At 28.9% G+C, this 13,341-nt stretch overlaps 1 long non-coding RNA gene across 2 annotated transcripts; it reads left to right on the forward strand.

The window, feature by feature from the left end:
* The first annotated feature begins 261 nt into the window (after positions 1-261).
* LOC136226528 (uncharacterized) lies at positions 262-4,063 on the forward strand. Of its 2 annotated transcripts, none has more exons than XR_010687759.1 (4): positions 262-920; positions 1,888-2,417; positions 2,534-2,623; positions 2,844-4,063. It is a non-coding gene; the product is annotated as an uncharacterized lncRNA (long non-coding RNA). The 2 variants fall into 2 exon arrangements; XR_010687760.1 differs by lacking the exon at positions 262-920 and adding an exon at positions 928-1,805.
* Positions 4,064-13,341: the final 9,278 nt, after the last annotated feature.

Raw genomic sequence — 13,341 nt, forward strand, 5'->3', positions numbered from 1 at the left:
TTAGGATGGTGGGTTTCTTTTTTGATGTGATAAATTTGAACATGACTATTATATAGCATTTGGAATGAAGAGATTAGGATTAGTTGTGATGTCCTGTATTTTTGTTTTGTTGTTGTAGGTGTGAAGATAAGTTGTTGAATTTGGAACAATTTAAAGTAAATGTCTCCGGCATGACATGGTTTTGGCTTTAATCTAGAATTCTTGAAAGAAGCTATTACTGGTGCTAACATACATTTTGTAAAAGGATCCTATGGAGTTAAGTAACAATACATTTTGTAGAAGGACCGTCATGAGTTAATTAAGAAATGTCTAACCTGAATGCCTTAGTTCAACATGTTTAGTGACCCTAGAGATTCACCTTGCAAACACTAACTTCAATTAAATGATTGATAATTTAGATACATGACACAAATTGATTAGTCAAAGAGAAATTGAAAACCTCCGGTGTATGTTCCAAACTACTTAACTAACACTTACTTTTAATTGTAATCTATACTTTTAATTGAAAACCTCCACTGTGTGTAAGTGTGGCATGCTTTCAAAACTTTATAATTCTAAAATTTTCCCTACTTATTTTCTATCTTACTAAAAAATTATCTTCCTTTCACTTCCGACTTTTGAGTTCTTACGTGTTACAATTGTTTTCCTATTTTTTAATGTGTGACTATCTATAAAACTAAAAAAATGTCCAAGTACCTTCCATTTAATATGCTTTACTTTCCGGTTTTTGTGAGGTTCCCTGCCTTTTCACATTCTTTTCTTCTTGATAGAGGCAAGAGCCTTTCAAGGTAGTGAGGAGAGAGAGCTGATTAACCCTCTTTCTTTGTTCCTAACAAGCACCTTATCTCATCTCTTGCGTGGATAAAAGAAAGGGTTTTCTCTACCACCTATAGTTTAATGACGAAATCACTGGTACAGAGGTATTTATTTAATCAATTTCTAATTCGCGTTTTGATTTTTTCCTCTCTATGTTTTAAATTCAAAACACATATAGAAGCAACCACATGAGGCCAAGAGAGATTGAGAATTCAAATCTATGTCTTTCATCCTGAAACAGTCCCTTTCATCCTAACACAGTTCCCATTTTTGTGAGGGTCGACCCCATACCAGTTTTGCATGCATCAGATGATTCAAGATAAATTGTTTATATTTTTGTCAATACAAGTCTAATGATTTCCTCGGAAATTCTAATTTTTTCCATTACTTTTTTTAGACTTCAATCATCAAGGTTCTACATCTTTTATTCATTCGTTTTGAAATGTAAATGTGGCTTTATTATGGTTGAAGGCATTATCCATGGTCCAGTGTGATAATGGGTACAAAAAATAAGCTGCAACTTTGAATTATATACTTATTTCTTTACTATTTTTTGGCTCTGTTTTGCTTTTAATATGTGTAATTTGTGTGTCTTCCTAGTTTGACCCAGCTTCTATCTCTGCTTTATTTGTTGTTAGATTGTCTTTTTTTTTTTTCCTCTTAATTTCTTCCATCTAAGTGCCTATTTTCTTCGATCAGTAGATGTACCAAGGTTTCTAAGTTACATGTTAAAATCTCTAATGGAAATTTGAGAAACTTGGAGAAATTACAGAAGATTTCACACCATTAGCACAAATGAATCACTTTCATATATGCTGGAGTTTTTTAGTCATAATATCTCCTTTCAATCTAATTTTAATGCCATGTGGCTTGCATCATTGAAATAAAATTCATGAAGACCCTACAATTAATAGTTAAACTATAGATGTTGGTGATTCTTATTTGTTTGTAATGATTTGACCTTGCAGATAGTTGATGAAGTTTATAAGGTTGGGTCCATATAATTTACATTTTAACAGATATTTGTTGATCTAACTCGTAACCCATTAAAATACATGACATGTAACTTAGGTAGAATTGTGGAAGTAGATGAGAAGGCTCAAACTCAGACTCTACAGAGATCTAATTTGTGGTAATGCTGCATATGGAGATAAAAGATGGATTGTTACCCTTGAGAGGATGTGTGAAAGATTAGCTTTCTCATTTCGGGAAACTTCGCCTACTAGAGAAATTGGAGATTTGTCAAGCTCTATCTGCTTAATTCTGTCATTTCTTTTCCCTTCAGTTCTTTTATTGGTCGATGATTTTGCTTTAGTACATTGTGCTATGGTTCAGTGATTAGCTTAACGCGAGGTAACAGAAACATCATGAAACTATCTCACAGGATGGTGAGGAATTTTTGTGCAACGTTGAGCATGTCAGGGAAGTTGGATTCCTCTAATGTCTGAAGCAAACAATAGCGGAGTTCCAGTATCTGTCTACACAAGCTGCGAATCAGGCTAGTTCATGCCATGATTGTCAGTGCTGCTACTTCTCTATGGCTTCCACTCCCATCTCTGAGTGTTTTCAGTTTCTTCAAGGATGCGAAAACACGAATTCAGGTATTCTGCATCCTATAATCAATTTCTACATTAACATATGTTTGTGTTTGTCTGTCTGCGAACATAATTAAAGATTTAAAACAATTCAATGATATTTCCTTTCCATGTATTAACAGTGGGGCATAGTCTCTAATGGAAACCCTATCCATGAGCTTGCACACATCTCAATTGGTGCTCATCAAGGGAACTACATTTCAATATTTCGGGTAACTATATATTTTTTCTCCTCTTTTTGATTAAGTGATTTTAACTTATATAAACTCCTTAACTATGTTGATTTGTATATCTCTAAGATAGAATTTGTACGTAATATTGGTGTATTTTGAATGCTTGGCGATGATGAATACTTCATTTGTACATATAGTTTTTTTCTCTCTTTTCTCTTGTATCCATGTCCTAATTGTTGTATGTTTACATTTGTAACAGTGATAGGTAATTTTGTTTGGTTCAGTTGGAGTGTTCTTGTAAGATGGGATTTGGAACAATTGTGTTGAAGTAACTACAAAAACGTCATGAAGATTGACTATCCTTTGATACTATATCATATTATGTACAAACAGTAGAAAGATTAATGTTTGTACATTGTGCCCGTGGTGTGAGGAGCAAGAATCGGCATTTCACGCATTGATCAAGTGTAGGAAAGCAAAACAAGTTTGGAACTTCTCCACAATGGGTGATTGCAGCAGCTTAGCTGATAGCTTCCGGGAATTTTGGGAGGTTATCTGCTCGAGGAACTCGACTGAGGAAGTGCAGATGTCCGCTACAATTTGCTGGGCTGTTTGGGGTGATCCCAATAACTGGTATTGGAACCAGAATTTTATGCCACCTCAGTTGATTTTCCAGAAGGCTTCATCTTTCTTGCTGCAATGGCATAATGCCAAGGCTGCCAGGCAGTGTCATATGCCGGAACCCGCAGCCTAGAGGCAGCAACTCGTGGGTGCCACCGCCTACTGGCCATATGAAGTTGAACATGGACGCTGCGCTGTGGAAGGAAAGTGGAGCGATATCATATGGTCGGATTGCGAGGAACTCTGAAGGTGAATTCATAGCAGGGAGATGTGGAAGGTTGGCAAGTTTACAAGATCCTCTGCTGGCAGAAGCTTTAGCCTGTCGAGAAGCGTTTACCTGGGCTAAACAGTCCGGATGGTAGGGGGTGTTCTTTGAATCCGACTCTCTGCTCCTCGTCACTGCCATCAGTAGCAGGGAGGTCCATACCTCGTATTCAGAGGTTATTATTGAAGATTGTAAGGCAATGTTGTTAAGCCTTGACAACTGTTGTTTCAGTTTTGTTCGGCGATCAGCGAATCAGTGTGCCCACGCTTTAGCAAAGGCGGCTGACTCTTATGTCTGGTCCGGCAGAGTGGACTAGTTCACCCCCTGATTTTTTGTGTAATTTAATTTGTGACGATCAATAAATAAATTCCTATTTCTTTCAAAAAAAAAAAAAAAAGTTGATGACTTGTTTTGATATGTTAGAAGAACCACCATTTCGGTTCATAGTTATACACTTTTATCCATTTTTGTTTTCAATTTTGTTAAAAAGACAAATTGGTTTATATTTCATTGAATTTATTGAATTTATGGTTAAATTAGTACATTTGTATTTTGCTGTAAAGATATTTAGTTATAAATTTCATTTAACGACAGTAAGTACTATCTTATTTATTGAGTTGTAATGACGATTCATTGGCGGTCGTTGTTTGTTTTTAATGACGGGACCATGTATACATTAACGTTTAATTTCAAAGGTTTTAACGAGGAGCCACGACGGTATACACTCTCGTTAAAGTTAATAACGACGGGACTTACTCTCTTTATAGAGCAGATTTCTTGTAGTGAATCGTGGTATCTCATATTTATGTTCAATATGGTTTTATATGTTATAAATGCTAGAAAAATGATTTTCGTGTCAATCGTGTTGTGTCAGTCTGGTTGGATCTGTAATCGTGTTTTCGTGTCTGAAATTGCCACCTCTAGTGACGTCTACTACTCAGGCCGGTGATAATTCATGAGCTCCAGGCAGAAATAATAAATAAGAGCCCATTTTTAGTTGTCAAAAAAAAAATATAAGAGCCCCTTTAATACAAATATTTTACGTACAAAATATTCAGTACATGATAAACAGAAAGATATTTCATTAATTCCTTATTTATCTACATATTAAATCTATTTGGTAAAAAGAAATTAAATCAATTGCGACGTGTATATATCACAGGCCAAAAATTATGTCATTTGGCAAAAAAAAAAAAATAACAAAATTGATTAATTTTTAATCCAAGTTAAATGTCAGTTATAGAAATATTTTAAGAGAAAAATGTTGCAAAATATGAGTTTAATTCTTAAATTAACCTTCAATCTATACTCAAAATATCAATTGGACCTCTTTTAAGTTTAAAATATTAATTATTTGACCCTTAAAACCTAAATAATTTTTAGGACTTTTACATGAATATTATAATTGGTTATAAAATTACAATTAAATCATATTATTAAAATTACTTTTTATATATTATTATTTTTATATATAAGAAATAAAGTATGATTTTATACTCAAATAAAAAAAGTAGACTCCAATTCATAAATTTTAAACCTCAATAAATATATTTTAGACCTTTAATTTATAAGCTCAATTTAAAATATATTAAAAAAATGATTTTATTAGTTTGACCTAATTTAAAGTATTATTTGACATAATTGTAAATAAATTTTAAAAAGTAAATTTTTATATAAATTTCTTAATATTAATATTTATATATCACATGTCAAAAATTGTATCATTTAATAAAAAAATTAATAAAATCAATTAATTTTTCATCCAAGTTAAATGTCACTTATAGAAATATTTGGGGAAAAGGTTACAAAATGGTATGATAAAATTTTGCATACCACATTCACATAGGCTAAATATGAGTTTAATTTTTAAATTAACATTCAATCTATATTAAAATATCAATTGGACCTCTTTTAAGTTTAAAATATTAATTATTTGTGTCACATCTGTGCCTTTAATTTGTAGTTGATTAATATTATAAATATAGTTCTAAGGTTAATTTTATGTTTATAAGTGTAAATCAAAAGTTTGAAGGGAAATGTTTTAAATAAAATATAAACTTGAAGGATTATTTAAAGCTTTTGACATATTTCAATATTGTACAGTTAATTATATTTATTAGATAATTATGGTTAAAGTGGAATGTGATGTATAGATGGAATAATTAATATAATAATAATAAACAGAAAGAAAACGTGCACATACTGGTTAAATATAAAAACACATGGTTAAATATAAAAACACATGTTGCAAGATTAATCTACTTAACATAAAAATATATATTCTTTTCTAATCAATATAAATATATGGAAGAGAAGGTGAGGATTTGGTTTATTTTTTGCTGAATATATATGGTTTAGAGTGCTTTCAATATGAAAAAAAATATATTAAAGGAAATGTTGGATCAAGGTTCTGATTGATCCCGAGTTAAAGCAAACGGTTTCGTGTGGACAGATTGAAATTTGTAACATTCAAGAGGTAATATTAAATAGGGTTCTAATTAGACGGTTATATATTAAATTAAACGATTATTTAGAGGTTTTGATCACGGAAGAAATTAACGCTAGTAAATTATTAAATTCTCATCAGATGTTAATAATAAAAAGAAATTGAAAATAAAATTTGTATGGATAGACTCCTAACAGTGTCACGAGTCTAACTGAACCTTCGGTCGGAATTAACGATATCAGTTTAGTGTTACAAGTTATATTTATATTGATATAAAAATAGTCTGATAAAAGTGTTGGTTTAAAATTTAGTTTTATATAATAATTAAGTGATTTTAATTTGTCGAATTAAATTTTTTTTATAAAGGATTAATACTGATATTTTTCAATTAGAGTCGGTATAAAGTTAAATATAAAATTGCTTCATAATTGATATTAACCTTTCATTATAGGATGTGGTGCGCAACGTTAAAATTGTTCTTTATGTAAATTTTCTAACATAAATTAATTGTTTGGCATTATTAAATAAAATAAAAATTTGGTAGGATCATAAGTGAAATTATCCAAATTTAATAGTTAAAGATGTAAATTATAATTTTTTTATTGTTATTTACGAAGATACAAGTATAAACGAAATAGAAATAGTGTACAGTAAAAGGTTGGTAGAACTACGTGGCTTTGATTCTCGATTTAAAGATTCAAAGACAATTCGGGATACGTAGGAAACTTGATAGAATTATCAAGTCCAAGCCAAAGAAATAAATAAATGTTAGGCGGTATGAATAAGCGTTTTTGGTCTATTTGGGAATTAAGTTAAGTTATTAGGAAATTAAGTTTTTAACGAGTTAATAATTGATGAGTCAAATTCGTAGATTATTATCTTGTTTTCCTTTCATACCCGATGCCGTTTAGGGTCGGGTGTGACAATTTGACCCTTTAAAACTTAAATAATTTTTAGGACTTTTTACATAAATATCACAATTGGTTATAAAATTACAATTAAATCATATCATCAAAATTACTTTTAAATATATTATTATTTTTATATATAAGAAATAAAGTATAATTTTATATTCAAATTAAAAAAAAATTAGGCTCCAATTCATAAATTCTAAATCTCAATAAATATATTCTAGACCCTTAATTTATAAGTAATAATCTTAAAAATATATTAAAAATAATGATTTTATTAGTTTAATCTAATTTAAAATATTATTTTTTAGAAAAAAAATACAGTGAGAGAAGGTTGAACTTATAGCCCCTTTTAATGGGGATTGTGAATATTAGTTTTAATATAAATAATTTACAGCATAAATATATACATATATCTAATTAAAAAAAATTTGGGCCCCCCATAGCTATAGGTCCTAGATGCAGTACATTCCTAGCTTAGGCCCAGGATCCATCATGTACCTAATTTTCAGATATACAATTGATCTTCAATGGAAAATGAAACTCATTTGTAAAACCTAATATATTGTACTAATGTTGCATGTCTTATACCCAACTCGGTATTACTTTGTTAAACTCTTACATTAGTGATTAAAAAATGAGAAAAATACAAAAATAAATCTTATAGTTATATCTATTTTTAATCGGTACCTTTATGGTTTAAAAATTTACAAAATAATACCAAGTGATCAGATTCATGTTTGGCAGTTTAATTCATGTTTCTCTGCTGGGAGTCATGAGCAGATTCAGTCCTGTCTGTAGCAAATAAATAGTATTAAACCATGAAAAAACTTTGAAAAATTAAACAACATGTGTATTTTAAATTGAAATCTTACGTTTACCCCACCGGAATCGAGAAGAGTAGTTGACGTGGACGAATGAGTTGACAATTTATGATCAGTTGAGAAGAAACCGACTTCTTTAATCATTAACTTCATTGGATATATGGAGTTTTGAGGAAAAATGATCAGCTAGATTGTGGCAGAGACGGTCATCAGATTGCAAGAATGTTAATTCCCTAGTTTGTTTTTTCATGAAAATTGAAAAGAGAATAGAAGAGAAGATGAGAGAAGGAAAGAAGAGAAAGTAGTTGTATATGCTTTTCAACACAGTATAAGATAGAGTTGAGATAACCACGAGAGATGAGGTGTGGTTGGGTTAAGTATTGGGTAAACTTTAAAATTTTAAAAATATAATAAAATAGAAAATAAATGAAATGACAAAAATGACCTCTTGCTTTTTTACTTTGACTGTCACCTCATCATTTTTAACACCGTAAGACAAAAATGTTTATGTTGCTGGCGGATTGAAGTACATTATACCATTTTGTAAATTTTTAAACCACAAAAGTGCCAATCGAAAACATGTATAACCATAAGATTTATTTTAGTTATCATTAAAATATATAAAATTTGGTTGTTTAAAAAATTTTAATTTTAGTTATCATTAAAATATTACAAATTTTTAAAATTAACTTTTATATCCATAAATATGTTTGTGAATTTATCTATATACATTTTTAATTATTATATAAAAAATGTTTGCTAAAAAGATATTTAATTACATTAAGATAATAATAAATGAGTTCCCATATAAAAGAGAGATAAAAATATTAATACAATATAAGTTCATTTAGACTATTATAGACTATTTTAAAAAAATCAGTTAAATATTATATATAATTAAAAAATATTAAATTTTTGTACAAAAATTTAATTGACTCACGCAACACATGAGAACAATATTAGTTTATATTAAGGCTTAAAGTCTGATTTGATCCTTAACGTATCCTCTCATAATTAATTCGATTTCCATTCTTTCAGAACCATCAATCAACACCCCACCCCATTGTTATTTCTTCAATCTCCAAATTGGCCCCCTCCCTCATACGTAGTTAACTTTCTCTTCCCACAAAAGTAAAATACTGAATATTAAATGATAAAGGCTAAAGGCTAATAATTGGCATTATACCCATTTGAATCCTCACAGTAAAGCTTCAAAGTCAAAGCTTCAAAATCAATTAAGATCCTAAACTATTAAAATCATCAATTAGATTCCTAAACTAAGCAAAAATCATTAAACAACATGTGTATTTTAGATTGAAATCTTACGTTTATCCCGCTAGAATCGAGAAGAGTAGTTGACATAGACGAATAGTCGACAATTTATGATCAGTTGAGAAGAAACTGACTTTTTTAATCATTAACTTCGTTAGATCCATGGACTTTTGAGAAAAAATGATCAGTTGGATTGTGGCGGAGACGGTCACCGGATTGCAAGAACATTAATTCTCAGGTTTGCTTTTTCATGAAAATAAAAAAGAAAAGAGAGGAGAAAGAAAGAAGAAAAAGCAGTTTTATATGCTTTTCAACACAATATAGGATAAAGTTGAGAGAACGAGGAGAGATGAGGTGTGGGTTGGGTATCGGGTAAACTTTAAAATTTTAAAATATAATAAAATAGAAAATAAATGAAATGATAAAAATGCCCTCTTACTTTTTTACTTTGACTGCCACCTCATCATTTTTAATATCGTAAGACAAAAATGTCTATGTTGCTAACGGATTGAAGTATATTGTACCATTTTATAAATTTTTAAACTATAAAGGTGCCGATCGAAAACAGATGTAACCATAAGGTTTATTTATTTATTTATTGGTAGTTTTCCCTTAAAAAAAATTAAGATCTTATAAGATTTGGTTGTTAAAAAAATTTAATTATTACAAATTTTTAAATTAACTTTTATATCCATGAATTTATCTATATACATTTTTAATTATTATATAAAAAATGTTACTAAAAAGGTATTTAATTACATTAGGATAATAATAAATGAGTTCTCATGTAAAAATGGACAAAAATATTAATACAATATAAATTTATTTAGATTATTATAAACTATTTTAAAAAAATTCAGTTAAATATTATATTATTTATAATGAATACTCACACATACGATTTTTTAATGTGGAATTTATAAAGTTTATTACCTATCAAGTAAAATGTTGCCTGAAACAAAATGTATTATGAAGTAAAATGTTGTTTGAATCATTATGCTCCATTTTTTAATAAAATAATTACTACTTATTACTTTATTTTATAATCTAATTATTAAAATATATTATTTTCAATATAATTACTACATGTACACTAAAGATAAATGAGGTTTAAATTTGTCATAAACTATTCAAACCAAAACGGGTTTTGCTATTCACTGCGTCCAAATTAAACTATTCAAACCTCTAAAAGAATTTCAGTTTTTGAGTTTAAAAAATAAAAAGAACAAAAGTGTCCAAAAGGGGGCGTAATAAGTAATGATAAAGGCTAAAGGCTAAAAATTGACATTATACCCATTTGGATCCCCACAGTAAAGCTTCAAAGCTAATTAGAAACTATTAAAATCATCAATTAGGTTCATAAACTAAGCAAAAATCATCAATTGAGTCTTCATCATATCTTAAAGTCAGAAACTGTGACTATTTGACATAGACTGTAATAATCTTTATGTTGGTTCAAAATGGGTTTAGACAAGAGAGTATAAAATTGTTCAGCCGAATGATTTTTTATGAGATCTCAATTGAAGATTTTTGTTTAAAATGGAGATTCAATTGATGATTTTTTATTAATTTATAAACTTGATTGATAATTTTAATAGTTTAAGATTCTAATTAACTTTAAAGTTTTAGTTTAGGTATCGAAATGGATACTAAAAATTTGTTGCCAATTCCTTTTCACAGAACCGTGTTAGTTGCATGTTTAATTTGATATTTTGAGAGGATGATGGGGAGGTGATTGATGATTTTGAAAGTATATGCATCCAATTAATTTTGGGTGAATAGTTGAACGACTCAATTGGGTAATAAGCATAATTTAATTTAGTACCTCACCCTTTAGATACTTTGTAAGTCCCGATATAATTTATGATTGTCATTCATTCTATTTCCAACCACATAATAGTAGCGGTCACTTCCAACATTCCAAACGAGTTTTATTTATTTATTTTTGACTGTTATTTAACTGTCAATTCGAACCTTCTAAATGAGTTTTATTTATTTATTTATGAACAGTTAAAATAAATAAATAAAACTCGTTAGGAAAGTTTAATGTAATAGTTAAATAACAGTTAAAATAAATAAGTAAAACTCGTTTGGATGGTTCGATGTGACAGTTAAATAACAGTCAAACCAATATTTTCAATTTTCAGAAACTTAAAGCTAAAATTGATCTTATTTGAAAATGTTAATTCAAACTGTAATATGACTATAAAGAAACCATAAAAGCCCTAATTTAACCGAATTAGATATTCACTACTAACTAATTTGACAAGAAAATGTTTAATTAATAAGCTAATGTATTTAGTTGTTATGTGATAAGCAAGTTCAGTGAGCTGGTGAGATATTTGTAGAGTGTAGGGAGTCAATTTACTTTTATGGACAAGTTTAGAAACATTCCTACATGAAATAAGCAAGTTTAGAGAGCTGATTAGACACTAACAAAGTTCAGGGAGCTAATCTACTATTATGGACAAGTTCAGAGAGCTAGTGATGTAAGCTTATCCAAAAAGCTTGATTGACCCCCTGAACTTTTAAAGTATCCCGATAGTTTCCTGAACTTGCATAAAATGTAATAAGTTGATCACTCAGTTAAAAAAAAAAAAAAAAAAGCAAGTTGAATACGGAAAATGTGTTGAACGCGTCTTAAAAAAAAGTAAAACAATCAAGATCAGGGTATTGCGATTGTAATATTAGAGAATACAAAGTTTATAATTGAGCAAGTAATAACTTCATTTTTACTCTATTCTTGAATTATGTAATAACATTGTAAGACACGTGGAATACATCTTCCGCATTTAATTTATTTTTATACAATCGAGTGATCAATTGATTACATTTTATGCAAGTTTAGGAGCTAACTAAACATTTTATATAAGTTCAGAGGATTATCGAAACACTTTAAAAGTTCAGGGTCTAATCAACCTTAACAAGTTTAGAGGTATTAATTCTATTTTTAGAGGTAGAATCAGATTTTTATGATTTGAAATATCATAACTACCTTTTAATAAATATAGATTATTATTTTTATTTGTTGTAATTTGCAATTATTTAAGATAAAATTTAGAGGGATGATGAATTCTCTTGAAATTATTGTTTTAACTTCGTTATTGGTGCAACTTGTTCAGTCTAATTATTATATATGCACTATTGAGTTTATAAGTATGAAATAATTACTAAGTAATTTTAGGGTAATTATTTTATTAGTCCCTATAATTTGATAAAACATACTGTTAAGTCCCTGTATTTTCAAAAATACATGGTAAGGTCTCTAATCTTTTTCTCGATGAATTGTTTAGTCCCAAACGTTTTTCTCGGTAAACTGTTTAGTCCCTTCCGTTAGACTCTCATGAAGATTCTGTTAGTAAATTTGGATTTGAGTCCAAATCTATTTAAAATAAAAATGTAATGTTTTAACTACCCTTTATCACAAAATCAAATATATAAGACCGTTGTCTTCATTGTTTCTTATATCTGCGTTTTTCTTTTCCTTTATTTTCCTTTCATTTATAGGTTAGGGATTCAATCCTTTCTCCATTTTTTTTGTAAGTGCCAGTTGTGAGAGAAAGACATAGAGACGTGAATTGCTTTTGACTGATAAATAGTAAAGGATAATTTAGTCATTTCCGAATTCATAAACGGTAAAAAAATCTAACAAACAGACGGAAGGACTAAATAGTTCAATGAGAAAAACGTTAGGGACCTTACCGTGTGTTTTTTAAAAACACAGGAACTAAACAGTGTGTTTTATCAAAATATAGAGACTAATAAATTAAGGGTAATGATATATACAGCCCTTAGGGCTGTATATAAGCATTTAATAGGGAACATATTTATATTTATTGTTGTATTATTTACATTTATTATTACATTGAAGTTCTAAATACAACAAAATCTATTAATGTAAATATTGGAAGTATACAATTATATTTAATTTATTTAAAAGTTCAATGCAATAATATATTATAAATATTAGAAATACACGTAAATATGTTCGCTAATAAATGCTTATATACAACCCTAAGGGCTGTATATATCATTACCCATAAATTAATTACCCTTATTTTATTACATACTATTTTAGACTTCATTACACTCACAATCGAGAGCTCTATTTTAAACGACTTCAAGTCTTTTACCACGTAAATTACCAACACAGCATAAAATAAAATATTATTATGAATGTAAGTATATAGGCATATAGTTCATATTAGCTCCTAAACTATACCTTGAAAATCAATTAGCTCCCCAAACTATTAAAATCACCAATCAAGCCCTTAACCTATTTAGAAATTAACAATTCTCACCCTCTTATCTAATAATGTTAAAAATTAATAGTAATTAATTCTAATTCAACAATTCAACACATAAGTAATATTGTAGAGGTATGAGATATATTCATCTCAAGTTCCAAAAAGGATCCA

Source organism: Euphorbia lathyris, chromosome 4, assembly GCF_963576675.1.
Source record: "Euphorbia lathyris chromosome 4, ddEupLath1.1, whole genome shotgun sequence".
Classification (NCBI taxonomy): Eukaryota; Viridiplantae; Streptophyta; class Magnoliopsida; order Malpighiales; family Euphorbiaceae; genus Euphorbia; species Euphorbia lathyris.